Source organism: Peromyscus californicus, unplaced genomic scaffold (genome assembly GCF_007827085.1).
Source record: "Peromyscus californicus insignis strain IS unplaced genomic scaffold, ASM782708v3 Scaffold_9__1_contigs__length_137607984, whole genome shotgun sequence".
In the NCBI taxonomy this organism is placed as follows: Eukaryota; Metazoa; Chordata; class Mammalia; order Rodentia; family Cricetidae; genus Peromyscus; species Peromyscus californicus.
The window spans coordinates 133536448-133558408 of NW_026294617.1; positions in this window are offsets into that span (position 1 = coordinate 133536448).

A 21961-nucleotide genomic window follows, 5' to 3' on the forward strand; every position below is an offset into this window, starting at 1 on the left:
TACATTTCTTTAGCATATGTCTTTGTGTGTGTGTGTGTGTGTGTGTGTGTGTGTGTGTGTGTGTGTGTGTGTATAGACACACATGAGCAGGGATACATAGGGGACAGAGGCAACTGGCTGGAGTAAGTTTTCTCCTTCCAGCACTGGATCCCAAGGATTCAACTTGGGATTGGTCAGGCTTAGTGTTTAGCCCCTTTGCTTGCTTAGTCATCATATTATTAAACCTTTCTACAAGACCTTGTGTCTGATTATATTTGGATCATTAGTCTTTGCTGCATTAATAGCAAAGCTGCAGACATAATAAAGCAGCCATGGACATAATAAAGCAGCCATAGACTCATAGATCAGTGCCTTGCCCAGGTATAAGAGAGGATTCCTCTGCAGCAGTTGGGAGCAGATGCAGAAACCCACAGCCAGACAGTACTCAGAGAGAGAAACCAAATGAGAGGTCTCTATCAAATTCCTCCCCTCTGAACTCAGAGAATCCAGTTGAAGCAGAGGCAGACAGATTGTAAGAGCCAGAGGGGATGGACGATACCAGGGAAAAAAAAGCTTTCTGGATCAACTAAACAAGATGCATATGATCTCACTGAAACTGAAGCAGCAAGCACACAACCTATGTGGGTCTTCACCAGGTCCTCTGCATATACATTAAAGCTTTTAACTTGGTACTTTTCTGAGACTCTTTACTGTGAGTATGAGTAGGTCTCTGACTCTTGTGCTTGCTCTTAGGACACTTTTCCTCCTGGTGCACTGCCATATCCAACTTTGATAGGATAGTTTTGCTTCATCTTATTATATTTTATTTCGTCTTGCTTGGCTATTGTCTCTTGGAAGCTTGTTCTTTCATAACGGGAGAAAAAAGGAGTTGACCTGGCAGGGAGGGTAGGTTGGGAAGAAATAGGAAGAGTAGATGGAGAGGAAAGTATAATTAGGTTATATTGTATGAGAAAAGAATCTATTTTCAATAAAAAGGAAAGTAAAAACTAATAATAAAGCAGCCATGCTATTTTGAGAAAACATAATTCAATGACTTATACATGGTAGAAAATGTTAAAGAAGTTTCATTTACTCTGAATTTCAAGAACTGACTCATTAGAGAAAAATTACATACCCTAATTGCCAGTGAACTCTTTCTCTGGCCACAGTAAGACACTTGGCAAAGAGGAAGTCAGCTGCCCCAACCATCTGAATCATGGTCTCCCCACATTAGCCACAGCTTCAGGAGAAGATAAACCACAGTAATCCATGCTCAGTTGTCTCTAGAATCATTGACTGCAGAGTGTAAAAGTATCTAAATGACTTCAACAGCAAAAATAAATATCTGCACAATACCAAAACCTTATCCCCAGTGGGAATCATTTTCAAATTCAAGTTGAGTTCAGTGATGTATATTTCTTAAGTACTAGCTCAGTTGACTGATAGAACATGAATCTTTTGGCATCTCAATGACAAAGGAATGTGTTTTCCATAGATTTTTTGATACAATATAACAGGGAGAATTAAAAAAATGGTGGCAGACCTAATTTGCACTTCATGTTTTAAATGACTTCAACAGCTTCCCCTACAGGAGCATCACTTATTGCTTGCCTATAGTTAAATTACCTTTGCAATTTTTTCCACCTTTACTCTTAAGTCAAGCAAGAATAACATTTTTTTACACAGTTTGCATAATGATTCAACTTCCAAGAAAATTCAGAACTTTCTGATTTGATCAAGAATAACACTCAAACATTTACAGAGCTAAGAAAATTACTTAAACAAATGTTCTGCAGCACATTGAATGTTTGTTAAAGTTTTTGTTGTTACAGTTTTTAAGAACATGACAAAAATGATTTTAACTTAGGGAACATTTATTTTGGTTCACAGTTCAGGTAATATAGACCATGAGTATGTATTTTCATTTATGATTTCATTCACTATCCTCATGCTTCTTAACACTCTGATGTTAAATAAACTTAAAGGTGGGATCAGAATATCTACTTAACACCAGATTTTTATAATCAATATATCTATGCCCATTTTTGTTTTTGTCTTGTTTTTATTTTTTGAGATAGTATTTCTATGTAGTCTATTATCCTGGCACTTGCTGTATAGATCCTGCTGTACTGGTAATTGATTATTTTGCAGTCTTGGCTATACTTGAACTTATGACAATTCTATGGCCTCATCATGGGTATTACAGCAATGTTTAAGTACTTCCAGGATTGGTGTAATATGTGTAGACCTAATATGGCTTTGTAGATTTGAATGCATGCCTTATGTATTTCAAAGCACTTTTCTAGCATATATCCCATGTTTGTGCAGAGATTTCTTCTGTAAATACCATAGGGCTTGTATGTACTCATCTTCCTTAAAGCTGTTAAGTTTAATACATTAACATTTATTATAATCAGTAACTATGGTATTTCTTATAATTCTTCTTCTCTTTGATTTTCACAATTTTTTAAAAGTTCATTCTTCTCTTTGTTATTTATTGATTGAAATTTGTTGAAGTTTATTTTTAACGTATTTTTCTCTGTATGCTGTTGGGACATACTTAGTCATATTTTTGTTTGTTCTTGATATTTTACTCTTCTTATCTACAAGAGACCTGCCATTTTTTAATAAAGATTTTAATAATGGCATTCATTTCCAATTAAGACCCTGACAGTGTCCTGATCATCTTTCCCTGCTTCATGTTCTACTTGTCCCAACCTGGTATTAGTATCTAGGAATTTATATTCCTCAAGCTGTCAAAATAACTTATGTCAGGAAATTCTCACAACTCACACCAAGAGAGCACAGGAAGATGTCATCCCCTGTGTCTTGTCCCTCCCGTTGGCTGGTATAATACACAAGTTTTACAGACATTTCAGAATCTGAGGCATAAAGAAAGGTTGAAATTCTACTCTTCTCCATGTTTTGAAATTGTTCTCATCTTTACAAATGTGAATCTCATTATGAGTGTTCAAATTAAACGCTTGCAAACATCGGTGCATTGGTGTCTTTGGGAAACAGCAGTGTAAGAATTCTATCTCTAGTTTTACAGGCTGTGATTATCAAACCTGTTACTCTAGGTGGATTTTAAGTTAAACCTGATTCCATACCATTATTCCTGTCATCTTCTGAGAATAGATACAGCTAAAAGTTCATCTGCATCTGGGTAAAGGAACCTGGTTCTCTATTTCTTACTTTTTCCAAAGTTCTTTGAGGATGCATATGTTTTCATTTCTGGAATCAAATATATTAGATAATTATATATAGGAATGTTTGAGTATCTAGATTTGGTAATTAGTCTTATATATTTTCTTTAAGCACTTTTTTAAGACAGGGTTTCACTGTATAGCTCTGGCTGCCCTGAAACTCTCTATGTAGACCAGGCTATATTTGAACTCACAGAGATCTGCTACTTCTGCCTCCCAACTGCAAGAATTAAAGGCATGTACCAGCACTCTCCACTATTTCTTTTAGTTCAACAGAAGATGTTGAGATAGATTGTCTCTGCAAATAGGAATGGCTGAACATCTCGACTGAACATCCAATTTCATCTCTCTGTCACAAACATTTTAAAAATTAAACAAGAAGTGCTGAAGAAAGACCAGACCTTAGACCTGCCTCTGCAATGATCCCTCTGGGCCTTGGAGGTGGAAGTTCACATTCATTTGTCTTCAACAAGTTTGGTATGAATAAGTCGAATATCATGGAACTCATACCAAACTTCTCTTGACTTCCTTTCTTTTAACACACAATTCCTTCACAACTTCTCAAGGCATTGTGGCATCAGAATTTAAAAATTCACCATATATGTTAACCTCCTGCTTTTTGTTCAGAAGCTGAGAAATGTGAAATGGTAACTTTACCAAACACTGTGAGTTCTTTATTTCTATTTCTGAGTTTCAAATCTCACCTTAGGTCTCACTGGTTTGAAGGGAAAAGAATCAAGCTGGATGGAGTCAACCAAAGAAACTCCACTCTGGGGGCTCATGAGTTGCTCTTCTTTAGCATTTAGTCAGCTCAGTAACATGGGCCACATGCCTTAAATACAAGTATAGTAAATGGATTCAGGAGGGAATTAGATCCATTGTGGAAGGATGTCACTGTTGTCTGCTTATGCTGATAAAAATGTTTCTCTGCCTATTTGCCTCATGTGATCTGAGGGGGTTAGTTAGAAGAGCTAATCAGTGTTTTTCTGATGATCTAGATTTATTTTGTATTTTACTGGGGATATTTGGTGATCTGAAGAACCTCCTATGTTATAAAACCTTGAAAGTCACTCCTATGATTTTCAAAGGGTGACTGTGTCTCAGGGAAATGCCCCTAACCTACTCTAACCCAGTGCCTGAGACTGCAATGATCACTGTGCCCAGTCAATCTCTGAGGCTGCATTTATCGTGCCCCATTCCCTGAGACTATAATAGTCAGTCTTGCCCACAAGTTCTGTCTCATTTCCGGATGGATATAGCGCATTTCTCTTACCTTGACCACAGCTTTAGAAACACAAAAGTATATATTTAACATTTAATATCTTTTTTTGCTACATTCAGTATTTACTGCTGATATATACCTCAGACAAAAGCCACTGATTCCCATACTTAGCCTAAGAGCACTGGTGAGGTTTCCTTCCTTTAGAGTCCCAGGAGAGGAGCAGGGGTAAAGCTCTATGCACAACTCTCAAATTCTACTCTTCCTGTCACTCTTCCTCTCTCTCTGCTCTGCACAAATCCTGGTCTAGGTTAGAGGATTTGCCATGGAGCCGGGTTACTTCCATGATTCCTTCCTTTCTCTTATGTGGGAGTTGATGCTTTTCAGTTCTGCATTGATGGGAAAAACATTAGTGGTATCATTACACTACTTCTGCCTAGGTTATTTCTGGAATCTTCTATTACTTTTATCTTACAGATTTGGAATCTTTGCTACTTCTTTTCTCCCCTTTCTATCTAAAGAGAATAGCAGCTGTCCTGTGCCTAAATGCGATTTGTTCTACACTGAAGAATAAACCAGTCAGCATGTAAAGTCTTGTACTAATACGAATTATTAGCTAAAGTGTACTCTCTTGTACCATTCTCATGTCAAAAGTTAGCCACTATAAATTTTCCCACGTGCCCCTGAAGTGCCTAAGCCGTGATTATTTCCTTTTCCTTAGATGGTTACAGCAGAAGTGAGAGTAGTGGAGCAGTCACCACTATGTCTCTCCACCACAGCGAACCCACCTTGTAAGCCAGCTTAAGCACCAGTTATGTGACTCCCTCTGGCCTCTCTGGGAACAGACATACATGTATCATCCATTTACACATACAGGCACACCTACACAAACACAAATGTGCACACATACCACATACACACACTACACACACACACATGCATACCCACATCACACATAAACATATATATCCATATCCCATGCACACAACACACAACCCCTCCCACACACACACACACATGCACACACCAGAACAACAAAGAAACAAGGTAGAAAACGATGCAACAGACTGAATTTGACTTCTAGCTTCCATCTGTTCCTGCACACCCATGTGCATGTCCACATGCACACAAACAACACACAGACACAGCACATGACATAAGTGTGTGTGAAAGAGCAGCAGAAGCTACTATAAGTCAGAATCACAGCAGCTCATCTTCTCATCTCCTCTAACATTTGGCAAAATTCAGGTATTCGATGGAGAGAAAGCTCTGTCCTCTGTCACTGGACCAGAGATGCTTTCAGATGTACCACAGTGACTCTCAGAAAATGAAAGAAGTTGACTGAAGATCTGTACTAAATGTAAGAGGTTAACTTGCAAAACAAGCTGCTGTGTCAGACAAGAGGGGATGTTAAATGGTGTTTCAGAATGGGATCTTGGTCTCTTTGCTCTAAGAAAGAGCAGCCTTCATCTCAGACGCAATTAGAAAGTGAGTCCTCCTAAACAGCTTCAGAACCCCGGTCTCCTTTGGTTCAGCAAGTATTGCGCAACGACTGCACTGTGGGCACTTCATTTACTGGACCAGCCAAAGAAAAACATGATTCAAATATGGAAAGTGGCTCCATGATTGATTTAGTACTAAGCAAAGAGGAAGAACCTTCCCCAGAAACCTAATGGACACAGAGCCCAGTATTTTACAGTGTGCTTGATGGGAGTCAACACAACAGATGGACAAAGTGAATGAGCAGAGTGGGCTGTGGAGATGTAGGACAATTGGATTTAACATAGACATGTGCAGTTGGAGAGTAACTTCTAGCTCAGAGGAATGTAATGTGTGAGTATTCAAAATGTAGAATTTGGCACCATCAGAAATCATGTATAGGAATGTCACATTCCCCTACAAGGAGCTTGCATTATAACTTCTAGTGAAGACACAAACACATTCATGTATGTAAGAGCATCTGAGTATGATGAATTGGATGATTTTAAATGCCTTCCTATGTACACATATGTGATTATTAGTGTGTGTGTATTGAGGGGGTGTACTCACATTTTTATTGACACATACACACCATGTATGCATAGCTCTCATAAACAGAGAGCGAGAGCGGGAGTGGGAGCGAGAAGCCAACAGGTAAAGAAAATGTATAAGCATTGCACTAGGCAAGGTGTTACTTGGTCAGCTTTAGTGGCTATGGTGCCATTTATGCCAACTAATTTAGGACAGGCACCTAAGTGGGCTTGGTTAAAAAACACAAGTGACTGTGAAGCCGGCATATGTGTGTTCTGATGCATTCCCAAGAATCCTTGCACCAGGCTGCTTTTCACAAGACTATTACTGACTTATCTCTAGGTGATGTAGTTTCAGCACAAAGCACTATACAGGAACTCAAGAATCTGATTTACTTTCCATATTCTGAAATTAATATGCAGTTAAGAAAGTAGAGGGTGGAATATCGTTCTCTGCCCATTGAACAAAGTCAGTCAGACAACATTAGGTAACTTCTAGCTATCTCATCCAGCTGTTAAGGACATGCAGCTACTGACGCTAAATCTCCCTTTGTCACTGTAGTGGCTGAAGACCTTCAGTTTTTATAATGTGTTTTTCATCTTATGAACTTCATGGAGAAGGTCTGGGTCTCTGGCTAGTGGAACACAGCCCAACATATACTTAAATAATTGAGATACCTAAGCATAAGATTTTTTTCATAGTTTTTTTCTTTTAAACAACTAAGTCTTTTATAATGTCTGATTCATTTGTGCCTAAATAGTTTAAAGTTACCATTAGAACAGAAGTTCAGTATATTGTGTAAACAGAAGTCTGTGAGAATCTGGTTTGCAGAAAGACAGAAAATAAAATTTGATTAAATTAACAATGAAATAATAACATTTAGTTTTATCTTAGTAAATCAGTATTCCATTTTGTTGTTGATTGCATAAAAAAGATTCACACAGTAGGATATAATTTTGAAACTGTTGAAATTTGCATTCATTAGCACTCCAGAGGCTAATCAAGGCATTTCCAACTAGGGCCACTCCAGCTGTACTCTCAGCCACTATGGGAACGGTTTACACGGATAAGGAGAAAATGTACCACTGAACCAAGTTATCCTTGATCTCTTCTGGCTTCTGACACCTTATCATCTATCTTGAAGATAGATTTGTGGAAGATCTATGTATGTAGTAGATATTCAGTAGATTGTGAGACACACTGGCTCCAAATATTTAAAATAAATTTGCTCAATACTTTCCTGAGCACTTGGCTAATCAAGTGGAGAATTCTGTGACTGGGCATGACAAAGAATGTAGGCTTTGAAGAATTACTCAATAAATGCTGATCAAATCAACTCAAACCAAAACCCACAATCATTAGCATCAGGAAACACTGTAAGGAAAACAGGGAACTTATTTCATAGAGTCAGCATTTCACTGCTTTAGATGTTGAGCTTGAGGCCTGTTCCAGAGCCTTCTGGGAGCAACCTCTCTCTGTGATTCTAGCCACTCCAAGAACTATCAGAGTACCTGAAAATTGATCCTGTGCTCATAGCCCTAGAGTCCAGCTTTGGAGGTCTAAAGAAATAAACAAGTAGGAAGGTAACAAACTGATGTTTTTGTGAATCCACCAAGATATTCTAATATATATACATATTATTATTAAGTTGGCCTGAACACATTAGACCTTTTGCCTCAGCCTCCTGAGAGCTGAGATTATAAGCACTGGCCACTGCACCTGCTTATATTTAATATTAGTGAATGTTAATAAGCATATAGGTATTACATTTTAATATTCATATTAGATGTTTCCTATAATTTTAGGGATATTTCCAGACAGCGTCTCTCTGTGTAGTCCTGGAATTTTCTCTGTAGACCAGGATTGGCTTGAACTCAGAGATATGCCTACCTCTGCCTCCCCTCTTGAGAGCTGGGGTGAAAGGCAAATAACACCACCACACATTCAGTTTGGCTGTTTCCTTTTACCTGTCAATCAGAGACTATGTTGATGGGAATGAAAGGGAAAAGTGACCTGCTCAAGTCTGTTATGTTCCACTAAGGTTTGAAATCTGAAATAATGAAGTTCTTCAAGAAATCCCCAGAATTAGTGAAAGAAACTAGGTTTAGAGCTATACTCTGTGAAGATGTTTGCATAGAATATCTGGAATAGAGCCCCATCTGTTGGAAGCCTGGGAGCACTGGCCAGAGCCTGGGAAGAATCAATGAGAGGTAGTTTCCCAGTTGCCAAGAACTTTACCTTGTCAGGTAGTGAAATGCTGTGTTATCAGGTAGTGATGTTCAAACAGTTCTGTGAAGGGACCAAATAGTCAAATTACTTAGTATTCAAGGTATCAAACTATTAGTTCAGAGTAATTAAAGAAATAGAAAAAGTGAGGGAAAGTCGATGGAGGAATTTGATATTTTTGCCAAGAAAATAGACTTAAATTTTATGAAAAACACTGAAACAATGAAGGCCAACAATCCTGAGAATAGTCTCAAATATAATGCTTTGTTATAGCCCCTGTCTTTAGACCTGTCGTTCTAAAGGCCATTAGAAAAGTGTGGCTGGGTGGGGGTGGTGCACGCTTTTAATCTCAGCACCCAGGAGGCAGAGGCAGCCAGATTTCCATGAGTTTGGGGCAACCTTAGTCTACAGAATGAGTTCCAGGACAACCAGAGTCTCACAGAGGAACCCTGTCATGAAAAACAACAAAAAAGACTTACCTTAACAGAGAAATTATACCATATATATGCCATGAGATTGTGGGAGGAAGAAATCCAAAGTACTAGAAACCTCTCTAAGAGTCAGTAATTTATCAAACATTGTATACAAACACTGAACAAAAATAGACTCCACTCTCACAGAAAATAGTACTAAAGAGAAAATGATTTTGCTATTATAAATAAGATTTACAGAAGTAAAAATAAGGCAATTATGACATTTTCAGAATTTCACATAAGAACATGCAGCAGGTTCTATAGATTGGACATTGCAGTCATGTGTGACACAGTGATGTTACTGTCAATGACAAGCTGTACACAAGATGATGGCCTTAAAAATGGAATCTCCAGATGACAGTGTGTGCTCACAGATATATCACTTATGAAGACCCAGCCTGACCACCTGTTTGTCACATAAACACTTTATTAAGCAACATGTGGCTATTCACTATTTTAAATAAATAATATTTATTCTGTATAGACATTAATCACAATATATAGTTTAAGATGAAAATGATTGAAATTATTAGCTGCCAATTAATAATAGTCTTGAAGTTCATGATGGTTAATTTTACTGAGTCTCAAAATTAAGTTGAAAATTAATAATGCCATTTATTTCCATAATAATTTCATTTGATCTTTTCTTTTTCTACAAACCATGGAAAGGATAATAAGTTAATATAAAAGATTTTGACAGAATGAGAGAAAATTCATCATGAATTCATCCTGGTATTCTTGTAACACTCTGAAAGTAAGCAGTATATGCTGGTTTCATTGTATAATAAGAGACTGTCTGAAAAAGTATCAAATAACTATCTTGGATTATAAATAAGGCATCTGCCTGGGCATCATAGCACAAATGGATAACTCATGAAATCTCCTCTGGCTTTATTAGATATATTTTCACTCAAAATGAAGTCTCTGTGCTGTAATTCATATTCCAGACAGCTGCACTTGGCCTTCTTTACAAAATAAACCATCAGAAAATGGTGATAGCAAAATAAAAGATGAGGAATATATCATCTCACACAAAGAGAGCCAGTTACTCTTGTCATTGTGTGTGAAAAACTATGAAAGTGATAACCATGCTCACTACCACATCTCTAACCTGCCATGGAAAGCAATTGCTTGAGAAAATTGCTCTGCTGAGAATTCAAGGAGTAAAATTTGATGATAAAGATGATGTTTTAACTATGCATTTAATGCACCTACAATTGAAGGACCAAGCTTTAATTTTGAGTCAACTATTTACTCTCTTGGAATAGAAGAAAAACATTGCATCTAACTTTTACAAAAACACTCATATGCAATTAATTTGTCAACATTTCCCCTTAGATTAAAAAAAAAACTTTTCAATTTCATGTGTAAAAACAAAAAACCCAGGACAGCTAAAACAATCCTGTACAATAAAAGAACTTACAGAGCCATCACCATTCCTAATTCTAAGCTCTACTACAGGGCTATAGTAATAAAAACTACTTGGTACTAGCATAAAAATAGACAGGTTGAACATTGGAATTGAATCAAAGACCCAGAAGTGAATCCACACACCTATGGACACCTGGTTTTTAACAAAGAAGCTAAAATTATACAATGGAGAAAAGAAAGGATCTTCAACAAATGGTGCTGGCATAACTGGATGTCAGTATGTAGAAGAATGCAAATAGATCCATGTCTATCACCTTGAGTTTTCAGCACAAAACTGAAGTCCAAGTGGATCAAAGACCTCAACATGAATCCAGATATACTGAACATGATAGAAGAGAAAGGGGGAAATAACCTTGAATTCATTGGCACAGGAGACAACTTCCTGAACAGAAGCCAATGGAGCAGACACTATGATCAACACTTAATAAATGGGACCTCATGAAACTGAAAGGCTTCTGTAAGGCAAAGGACATTGTCAACAGGATAAAATGCCAGCCTACATAATGGGAAAAGATCTTTACTAGCCCCACATTGACAGAAGGCTGACTTCCAAAATATATAAATAACTCAAGAAACTAGACATCAATAAAACAAATAATCCAATTTAAAAATGGGATAAAGATCTAAACAGAATTTTCAACAGAGGACCACAAATGGCTGAGAAATACTTAAGGAGATATTCAAAATCCTTAGCCATCAGGGAAATGCAAACCAAAACGACTTTGAGATTCCATCTTACACCTGTGAGAATGACTAAGATCAAAGACACCAATGTCAGCTCATGCTGGAGGGGATGTGGAGCAAGAGGAACACTCCTCCATTGCTATTTGGAATTGAAACTTGTACTTTGGAAATCAGTGTGTTGTTTCTCAGAAAACTGGAAATGAATTTACCACAAGACCCAGCTCTATCATTCATGGGTATATACCCAAAGGATGCTCAATCATACCACAAGGACACTTGCTTAACTATGTTCATAGCAGCATTATTTGTAATAGCCAGAACCTGAAAACAACCTAGATGTATCTCAACTGAAGAACAGATTTAAAAAATGTGGTACATTTACATAATGAAGCATTGCTCAGCTGTTAAAAACAATGACATCATGAAATTTGAAGCCAAATGGATGGAAGCAGAAAAAAAAAATTATCCTGCGTGAGGTAACCCAGAACCAGAAAGACAAACATGATATGTACTCACTCATATTTGGATATTAACTGTAAAGTAACGGATAACCATGCTACAATCAACAGACCCAGAGGAACTAGGTAACAAGAAGGGTTCAAGGGAGGATATCTAAATATCCCTGGGAAGATGAAATAAAAGAGATTTTGTGAGTGGTCTGTGGGCAGATGGGGATTGGAAAATGAGAAATCTGGTTGGGAGCAGGAAGGAAGAGTACTGAAAGAGATTACTGGAAAGGGGCATGGGGCATTTCAGGGTCAGGTAAAAACTTGTCCCAAGAAAATCTCCCATGAATATGCAAGGATGGCCGCAGCTAATACTCCTAGTAAAAGTGAATACATAGCCTGAAATGGCTATCTCCTGTGATCAGGCAAGACTTCTAGTGGAGTTGGTACACCAACAGAATCACATAGCCTTTGACCTACAGTCTGTCCTGCCTATAGGATATTCTGGGGTTAGGGTGGCATGGAGATTGTGGGAGTGGCCAACCAATGACTGGTTTAGCCTTAAACCCATGCCAGAAGAATAAGCCCACCCCTAACACTGCATGGAACACCAGTAGCCACAAGCTGGATGACCTAGAGGCCTGGGATAGAACCAAACATGAGTAGAGGTAGATGGGTACCTAGTCCAATTGTCATCAGAAAGGTTTCATCCAGCAACTGATGGAAAGAGATACAGACCCATAGACAAACATTAGGCAGAACTTGGGGCATCCTCTGGAAAAGGGGAAGAAAGAAATAGAGAAACAAAAAGGATCGAAGATGCTACAAGAAAACTCACAGAATCAACTCAAGTGGGCTCATAGGGGTTCACAGAGACTGAATCAACAACCAAAGAACCTGCATGGGACTGAACTAGGCACTCTGCATATAAGTTACAGTTGTGTAGCTTGGTCCTCTTGGAACTCCTAACAGTGGCAACAGGGGCTGTCTTAAACTCTTACTGGCTTTTGAGACCCTACTCCTCATACTGGGTCACCTTGTCCAGCCTTAACACATGGGGAGGTGCTTAGTCTTACTGCAACTTGATATGCCATGTTTTATTGACACTCAATGGCAACCTGCCCTTAGAGGAGGAGTGGATTGGTGGTGGAGGGAGGGACTGCAAGGAGAGGAGGGTGGGGAAACTTCAGCCAGGATATAGATAGATAGATAGACAGACAGACAGACAGACAGACAGACAGATAGATAGATAGATAGATAAGTCTATATGATTTGGGGGTATATTAGGTTTTTTCAGTTTTTCATTTTTTAATATTTGCAAATTTCAAGCATGATGTAATGTGTTTTGGTCATATCCACCCCTGGTTCTCTCCTGTCAAGTCTCCTTAGACTCCTGCAACACTTCTTCCTCCTAAAATGTATATTCTCTTCTTTTGCCAATAACTTGCTGAGTACAAATTAATGCTACCATAGGTCCATGGGCATGATTTCATCCACTGGGACATGGCCCAACTATGACCACCCCACAAAAAAATTTTTGAATTTCTCTCTATAAGAAAACATCAATTACCAATTGCTTTTAAGCTAGGAGTGCAGTCTCAGGGACTCCTTCTTCTTTCACACTAGAATTTTTAACTGGTTTGGTGCAGGATGTGTGCAAGTAACCACAGCTGCCGAGTTCATGTGTGCCAGAGCCATGTCATGTGCAAAACCAGCATTTTACAGCACCCTTCCAACTTTCATGCACTTCTATTCTCTTCTGTTGTTTCTTGAAGCTTGGAGGGAGTTCATGGGTGTTGACTTCATGGCTGAGAATTCAGTCACTGATTATTAGCGCTTTGAACAGTTATGAGCCTCTGTGCTGAGTGCTACAATCTGCAATAATAAGCTTCTCTGACAAAGGTGGAGAGTAGCAGAAACCTATGGATATAAATATAAATATTGCCGGGCGGTGGTGGCGCACGCCTTTAATCCCAGCACTCGGGAGGCAGAGCCAGGCGGATCTCTGTGAGTTCGAGGCCAGCCTGGTCTCCAAAGCGAGTTCCAGGAAAGGCGCAAAGCTACACAGAGAAACCCTGTCTCGAAAAACCAAAAAAAAAAAAAAAAAAAAAAAAATAAAAAAATAAATATAAATATTTAGAAGCCATTTCAATACATGACCATTTAGAAAAACAATAGATTCTCCTCCTCACCCTCCAGTCTATAATTTCTCTAGCCATTGCTTTGGGCCATGTTTGCATTAAATCCTTCCTTTGGAAGAAGTCTCATGGCCAATCATGAGAGAGGTTAGTGATCCCTAAAAATATTCTTGCCACTCTTTTACCAGTAGGCACATCTTACTCAGCAGGTAAGTATTGTGGCACACAGGATCTAGTGCTGTAAATGGTCATTGGCATCTTTTTCTTTTCCTTCAGCAACCTTCACAGCACCATCCATAACTATGAATGAGAAAAAATCTCAGAGAATTATTTGGTCAGTTAGCGACTGATTTCTTGATGTCATGAAACCAAAATACATGGTGTCTTTGACAATGGGGTCTTACCATCTAGCTATGGTGGTCAATCATCAGCAATGGTAATATCCTGTAGTGTTGTTGTGCCTCTGGGGCCTTGCTGACCATTAACTCATAGGGAGGCAATCTGTGGCTGGCAGTGAGGTTTTCATTTAATAAACCATGTCTCCTGGGATTTTTTTATTTCTTCCATGATTAAAACATGCTGCCAACTTTAGTGTCATGTTTGTGCAATCTCCCGCCTGCAGAATTGAAAAGATTACAGAATCTCTACCTGAGAGACCTTTGAAGATTGGCTAACAGCATTTCTCCTCCCCTCTTAATTTGACAAGTTAAAAAATAGCTGCTATGTATTTCACTCATTTATCTTGTGCTGATGAAATGGTTTACTGGCCACTAAAATCCACTTGAATTCCCATTATTGTACAAATAAAACACAAGCCATGACTGATTATTTATTTCTTTGGAGAAAATTTTGCTGTGGGATGTTCTGTATGGCAAATGTGTTGCTCTGATTGGTTAGTAAATAAAACACTGATTGGCCAGTAGTCAGGCAGGAGGAAGTATAGACAGGACAAGGAGGAGAAGAATTCTGGGAAGTGGAAGGCTGAATCAGAGACACTGCCAGCCACCGCCATGACAAACAGCATGTGAAGATGCCAGTAAACCACGAGCCATGTGGCAAGGTGTAGATTTATAGAAATGGGTTAATTTAAGATATAAGAACAGTTAGCAAGAAGCCTGGCACGGCCATACAGTTTGTAAGCAATATAAGTCTCTGTGTTTACTTGGTCGGGTCTGAGTGGCTGTGGGACTGGCAGGTGAGAGAGATTTGTCCTGACTGTGGGCCAGGCAGGAAAACTCTAGCTACAAAATTTTGTGCATTTGAAAGAAGAGATAACTTAAGTTTCTGTGCCTATCATGTCGATATATGTAAAACTTCACTAAGCATGATATACAAAATAATTCTTGCTAATATGAAAGTACATGACTCAGTAGGTCATAGACAAAATAAGATAAGAAAGCAGAGGCAGGACTGCCTGAGAAGAAAGAAAAACTTCAGTGGGAAAGGGTGATATACGAGAGGACAATGGGGTCAAGCAACTCAAACTCATTATACACATGCATGAAATCATCAAATAATAAATGGAAAAGTATGTTGGGAAACTTAAATTTAATAACCTTTCATTAAAAATTGAACTCTGTGTGACTGCTCTTTCAGAGGACCTTGGTTCAATTCCCAGCACCCACATAGCAGCTCATAACTGTCTGCAAGTCCAGTTCCAGGGGATCTGACACCCTCACACAGAGTATATACAAGCAAAAAAGAAAAACAGTGCACATTAAACAAATATATACTTGAAAAATATTCAACTCTGAGTACACTAGTCTTTTAGATATAAATTAAAACCCGGCATCCAAATAGAAGTTTCTCTTCTTCATAATACTGAAACAACTATGCATTTTTTGCTTTTAGAAATAAAATCATAAATGTATGCATGGCCTCACACTGATGCTTGATGTCCTGTAATGGAAGGTGTGGGGATAGTAAGGAGTGTGAGCCTTAACACATGGAGGTAAAAATCTAGTCAGGGAGGCTGAATTCATTTTGTGCATATATCAGAAATTACTCATGCTGGGAAAAAGTACAGTCATTTAACAAAGACAAACTGTGCTTAATGTCAGTTTTACTAATGCTTTTTGCAATTCAAATGGTGCTTTTGTATTAAAACAGTTGGCAGAATATTAGACAGTTCTTAGGGTGACAGTGATACGCAGCATACAGAAAGCAAAGCCTGCCGAGAATCAGAAAGGATGAAATTTATAACCTTTGATTGAGAAATTGTTTAAAGTGGTGAAGAAAGATTGTTTTAAAGAACATTAATTATAACCTGAATTTGTTATAGGTTTTAAGAAACATCATTTTGTATCAGAAAGAAAGAAAGTATTTCCCCAAAAAAATCTACATCTCCATATATTCAAACAGGGTTTCAGACTGGTTTTATTCAAACCAAAAATCTTACAAGAAGTAAAAAATATATGGCTAAGCAAGGTGGATTACTATCATCAGACAAGCTTCTTAATTAAACTATTTTGGGAATTCCATACACAGAAATGTCTACCAAAACACTGACCTTTTTTAAACATGGGTTCTAGGGATTCTTTTTTTTTAATTAAAAAAAAATACTCATTTTACATATCAACCACAGATTCCCCCTCTCATCCCTCCTCCCACTCCTCCCAAGCCTTACCCCCTAGACACACAACCCCATTCCTTCCTCCAAAAGGGTAAGGCCTCATTTTAAGACACTACTCACTGTGAAATAAAAACAAAAGAAATATATGAAACACCATGAGACATTTTTACTTTCATGTGTAACTATAAAAGAAAAGAAAATGAGGCAGATATATATTTGTCAAATATTTTGGATAAACTTTTTCACTAAAATTTAAAAATAGTTGTGAAACTTTCATGGACAGCAGATATTGAAGAATTGGAAGCACTACATTTACAGTCGTTCCTCATCAGGAGCTAAAGGGATCACAATCTTTTCTACTGTTAGGAAATTCAGCTCAAAATTACCTGTATCTTCTATCATTTTCATGTGCAAAATCATGTTTCAAATTGAATATATGTGGCACCAAAATGCTATGCCAATCTTATGAGCACAGGATTTTAAGAATCTATATGAAAAAAAGAGGTTAATGACAGATATTAGGCTCATGGTGAGCTATATAAACTTTGTTCAGTGGTTTTTTTTTCAGAAAGAACAATGCATTCATTTTTTCATGTTTTATTTTGTCTTTTCATATTCCATCTGTTAATAAACTTGAGTCATTTCACACATTATAACCATATCAAATATTTCATTCTTACCAATATAATCATGTATAAACTTGGTCAACTTTACATCAGTGAACCTGGGAAACAATGAAATGATTAAAAATTAAAATGTATGTATTGAAAAAAATTTTTAAAAGCTATATTCATTTAAGTTAGCAGCAATTTCAAATTCCAAAGGAATGTCATTGTATGCATTTGATTCTCAAAACATGTGGCTCTGAGCTTTTGATCAAGAAGCACAAACAAATTATGTGTCTGAATTCTCTATCAAAAGCCTATTAAAGGTTCTGAAGAACTCGCCCAACAGGAAAATTTTCTAAGCATTATGTACTAAGCCCCATGCTTGACACTAAGAATGATTCTGCATAGTGTCCACCCTGAATAATATGTCTCTTAAGGAAACCATACAGGAACTGGACAACAGCACTGTGCATTGGTGTTCTTGCATCGTCCCATGAGCTGATCAGACGGTGGCATATGTGCTACAGATCTACATTATAAACATATATACTACCAATATTTGAAGAAAGATGCCTGGTTCCTATGAAGACGGCTGTACAATGGCTGTAATGGATCTGCAATGAACTCTCAGAGCTGAAGGATGTTTATAACCACACGAACTTTATTCACCAGATTTTCTTCGATCACATTCTCAGACTTAAAAATTTCTCTCCAATTAGCTACCTATAAAATTTGAAATATTAATCTTTCTTCTTAGTTTCACAAGAGTTAATGACGTCATTTTTGTTACATTTATTCATTCATTTGTAATTACGGTGTGGCCGCTGCTGGTGGTGGTGTGAGTGTGTGTACTTGTGCCTTAATACCTGCAAGAAGTGATTCTCTTCTACCTCAAGCATTCTGGAAATTAAAGTCAAACTTATCCATGAGTCTTCAGAAGCAGGTGCCCTTACCTGTTGAGTCCAAAATATGTCAACAATAGAATGTGTACAACTGCTAGTCAACAAAATATTATTTATCTATGAATTTCCTCTGCTGTGTGTATTTTACTCTATCATTTTTCAGTTTCCTAGGAATTAAGTAATTGCATAAAAGTGATTTCTAATAAATCAGCTTATAGGAGATTGATGAACAAATTGATATTGTGTCAAGGAGAGATTAGATAGCATTTCACAACAAAATATAAATGCAATCAAGTGCAATAAAACTGCAGGAAGGTGTCACATAGAGAAAGAATAAGTTAGGGTCTAAACAATGGGCTATGAAATAACTTAGAGTGACTAATTTGTCAGAAGTAGAGACTTGCAGATAATCTGAATTAATAGATTATGTTATTAAACCTTTAAAAAATAGTGTAAGATGTGTATCCCTGGAATGATCACCTGAAATATATGGTAAATTAAGGTTAACTATTCATGTCTGTGTTTTAAGAAGATAATGATATTTTTGAGAGAACAAACACTGGAACATTTATCATTTATTTCTGAATCTGCCAAAATGCTTCATGGTTATTGGCATCTCACACATCCTTCTTGTTTTAAATCAATGAAGGAGTCAACTATATTTAGAACTGCAATTTACAAGTCTTTTTTCAAGCTGAGGCTCAAGGGGTGACATTTCATGATTTCCAAGGCCAGCTAGTCAGGAGAAAGTGAATAAAAGGTAATGGAGTCACCTATCAAAGCTAATTCCATGAATTGTGTTCTGATAGGGCAGAGATGGACACATATCTCTTCTGGCTAAAAACAAGAACAAACAACAAAACTGTTCTGAGATGAAATTTCTGCCTTTCTACTCCAGCTAAGGATCTTTGGACACCTAGTGAGCAGATTGTAGAATGGAGTCTGTCTGTCAGACAAGAGTTGATGGGGCTCCAGAACATAAGACAGTGTCTTAGTCACTGTTCTATTGCTAAAGACACACCACAATGACAGCAACACTTTCAAAGAGAAAGCATTTGATTGGAGACGTGCTTACAGTTTCAGAGGCTTCCTCCAATCAGGACACACCTTCTAATCCTTCTCAAATAGTCCTTGTCTGATGATCAAGCATTCAAATATATGAGTTTATGGGGACCATTCTTTTTTTTTTCTTTTTTAATTTTTATTTTTATTTTGCAATACAATTCAGTTCTACATATCAGCCACGGATTCCCTTGTTCTTCCCCCTCCGGCCCCCCTCACCTTCCCCCAGCCCACCCCCCATTCCCACCTCCTCCAGGGTAAGGCCTCCCCTCGGACTGAGATCAACCTGGTAGACTCAGTCCAGGTAGGTCCAGTCCCCTCCTCCCAGGCCGAGCCTAGCGATCCTGCATAGGCCCCAGGATTCAAAGCACCACATTCTACTCCCTGGTCCCCACTGGCTCATATACTTGAAGATTCAGTCCTTAGAGAGCAGCCCTGTTATGAGGGGTTTGTTTGTGTTGCCGTTCTGAGACTGCCAATGGAGTCAAACCTGGCTCGGAGGGAAGAGTCCACACTAAGCTGGCTGGAGTAGACCACAGAGTTTTCTGGTGGACTTAAAGGAAGCTAGAGGGATGCATAAGAGGAATAAGGAGTCGCCTAAGGAGATGTGTGGCCTTTTTGATTGGGGAAGGTGGAGAAGAGAGCAGGTGATCTCAGATTCCTTCCCTAATAATTAACTCCCTAGTTTTATTTTTTAATAAAATAATAAAAGAAGTCACAATATGGCACTTTTTGAGAAGGATTTGGTTTGTCCTTGTTGGAGGAACTATGTCACTGGGGTGGGTTTTGAGGTTTCAAAAGCCCTTACCAAGACCCAATCTGCTTCTCTTTGCCTGTGGATCAGTTTGTAAAGGTCTCAGATACTATTCTTATGCCTATCTGTGTGTCACCATGCTCCCCACCATAACGAAAACAGAGTATCCCTCTGAAACTCTAAGCAAACCCAAATTAAATACTTCCTTTTATAGGAGTTGTCTTCGACACGGTGTGTCTTCACGGTAATAGAACCCTGACTAAGACAGATGAGAATGAGAATGGAGATTTTAATTGTCTTTGTGTGAAGAATACCAATGCATACATGAATATAGGAAGCTTCATTCTAAGGACAAATTGGAAGTCCTAGATAAATTCTGTGACATGGGAAATAAGAAACTTATAGTACCTTGAATGTTTTGACCTGTAACATCAACAAAATCACACCCATTATGGTGAGATCTTTGTTGTTTAATGATATATGATGCTTAATATAATTCTGCACATGTGTTCATTTCAGGGAGTAATGATTGCCTTTTCTAAGAGAGTCCATGTCTCTCCACTCCAGACAGAGAAGGCAGTGACATACCAAAGAAATTCTGGACCAAGGTTCAGCCTAGTACAACTGTAAGGTTATTGGAGTTACTGAGAGGAACATCAGTGAGTAAAGACAGTTTTCTAGCTGAAAAGGCACTTACCCATCCTCAGCTGCTGTTAAAGCTTACGTATCCTCGGTTGGGAAGCATGGCTTTATGATACTGTGAGTCTCACAATCCTGCCTTCCACTAGGGAACGTTAGTAAGTCCAAACTAAGGATCTCCCGTGAGCAATCGCAGCTTCTCTGCTTCTGGAATGGTGACAACGACCTCATGCCTGGAAGACTGCATACTGCGATAGGAAGGTGAGGAGATAAATGGGACAACCATCAATTCACACTTGTAGGACTTAGAGTTAGAAACAGAGACTACCCGGAGACACGCTGAAAGAAACAACTAAGTCATCATTTTTTAAAGGTAAGATATAAAAAGAAGATATGCTATTTCAACCAAAACTAAAATTTCTTCATTGAACTCAATTGAGTCAAGGAAATGAAGCAAAAATTTAAAGAGAGAAACAGACACATCATATGATGTGAGTAGAAAGTACTAAACTTTTCGCACTTTGGTATCATTTTTACGGTTTTATTTTTGAGGTGATATCATGCACATTATTTGACTCTACTATGAAATGAATGTGATAACTTTGTCCTAATATATGGCGTTGTGCCTATAAATATTTAGCAGTCTCCAATGTGTGTGACTGAAGAAGTTTTATATCATTCACTCAATTCTGAGGTATAAATATTTCTACACTGACCAACTTTGTACTACCAATATGATGTTAAATAGTTGACAAAAGTTCTGAAAAGTTAGTATCTAACATCCATGGGGTGCTGAGAGCTGATCTTGCACCCCATTGCTATGTGAATCTTAAATATTCAGCAGTTTTGACTTACAGCACATGACCCTCACACCCTTACTGTTTACCTGACAAGCATCTTTGACCTCCATTCATCTGTACCTGTTAAAGCACAACAATCTGATAATGAGCAGTGCACTAAAGATTACCAAAATGTTAGAAAAATATATGTTATTGGGGGGGGATAGTGGTGAAGACTTCCTGTGATAAGAGCCTAATCAAGTGTAAGCACTTGCCAAGATATGAGTTTGTGGTTGTTTCCTTAAAAATAATAATCCAGTTAAATCTTCAGTGGATAACTGCTGTACAAATGTAACATGTCAAACTGGACTTCAAAAACCACTTTTATAACTTGGATGTTTTGTGTCAAAGAATATAGAATGAAGTTAAATGAAGAACGGGCTGTGTCGTGGTTTTACATATAAACCTACCACAATCTAGAATCAAGTATGAAGAGATTTTTCAATTCAGGAATTGTCTAGATCAGGTTGGTATGTGGGGGATTCCATTGATCATTAAATAACCAAAGCCACTGTGGGCTGCACTGTCACCTAGGCCATACAAAACGAAGACATTAGCTGAGTCCCAAGGCCACTGTGGGCTGCGCTGTCACCTAGGCCATACAAAACGAAGACATTAGCTGAGTCCCAGCACATGCAATAGGCCACAGAATGTTTGCTCTTCAAATGGATCTGTAGGTTCGTTTCACTGTCTCTCCCCCACCCCGCCCAGTGATTAACAGCACCCTGAGACTACGAACTAAGATAAACACTGCCCCCTCTAAATGTTCTTCT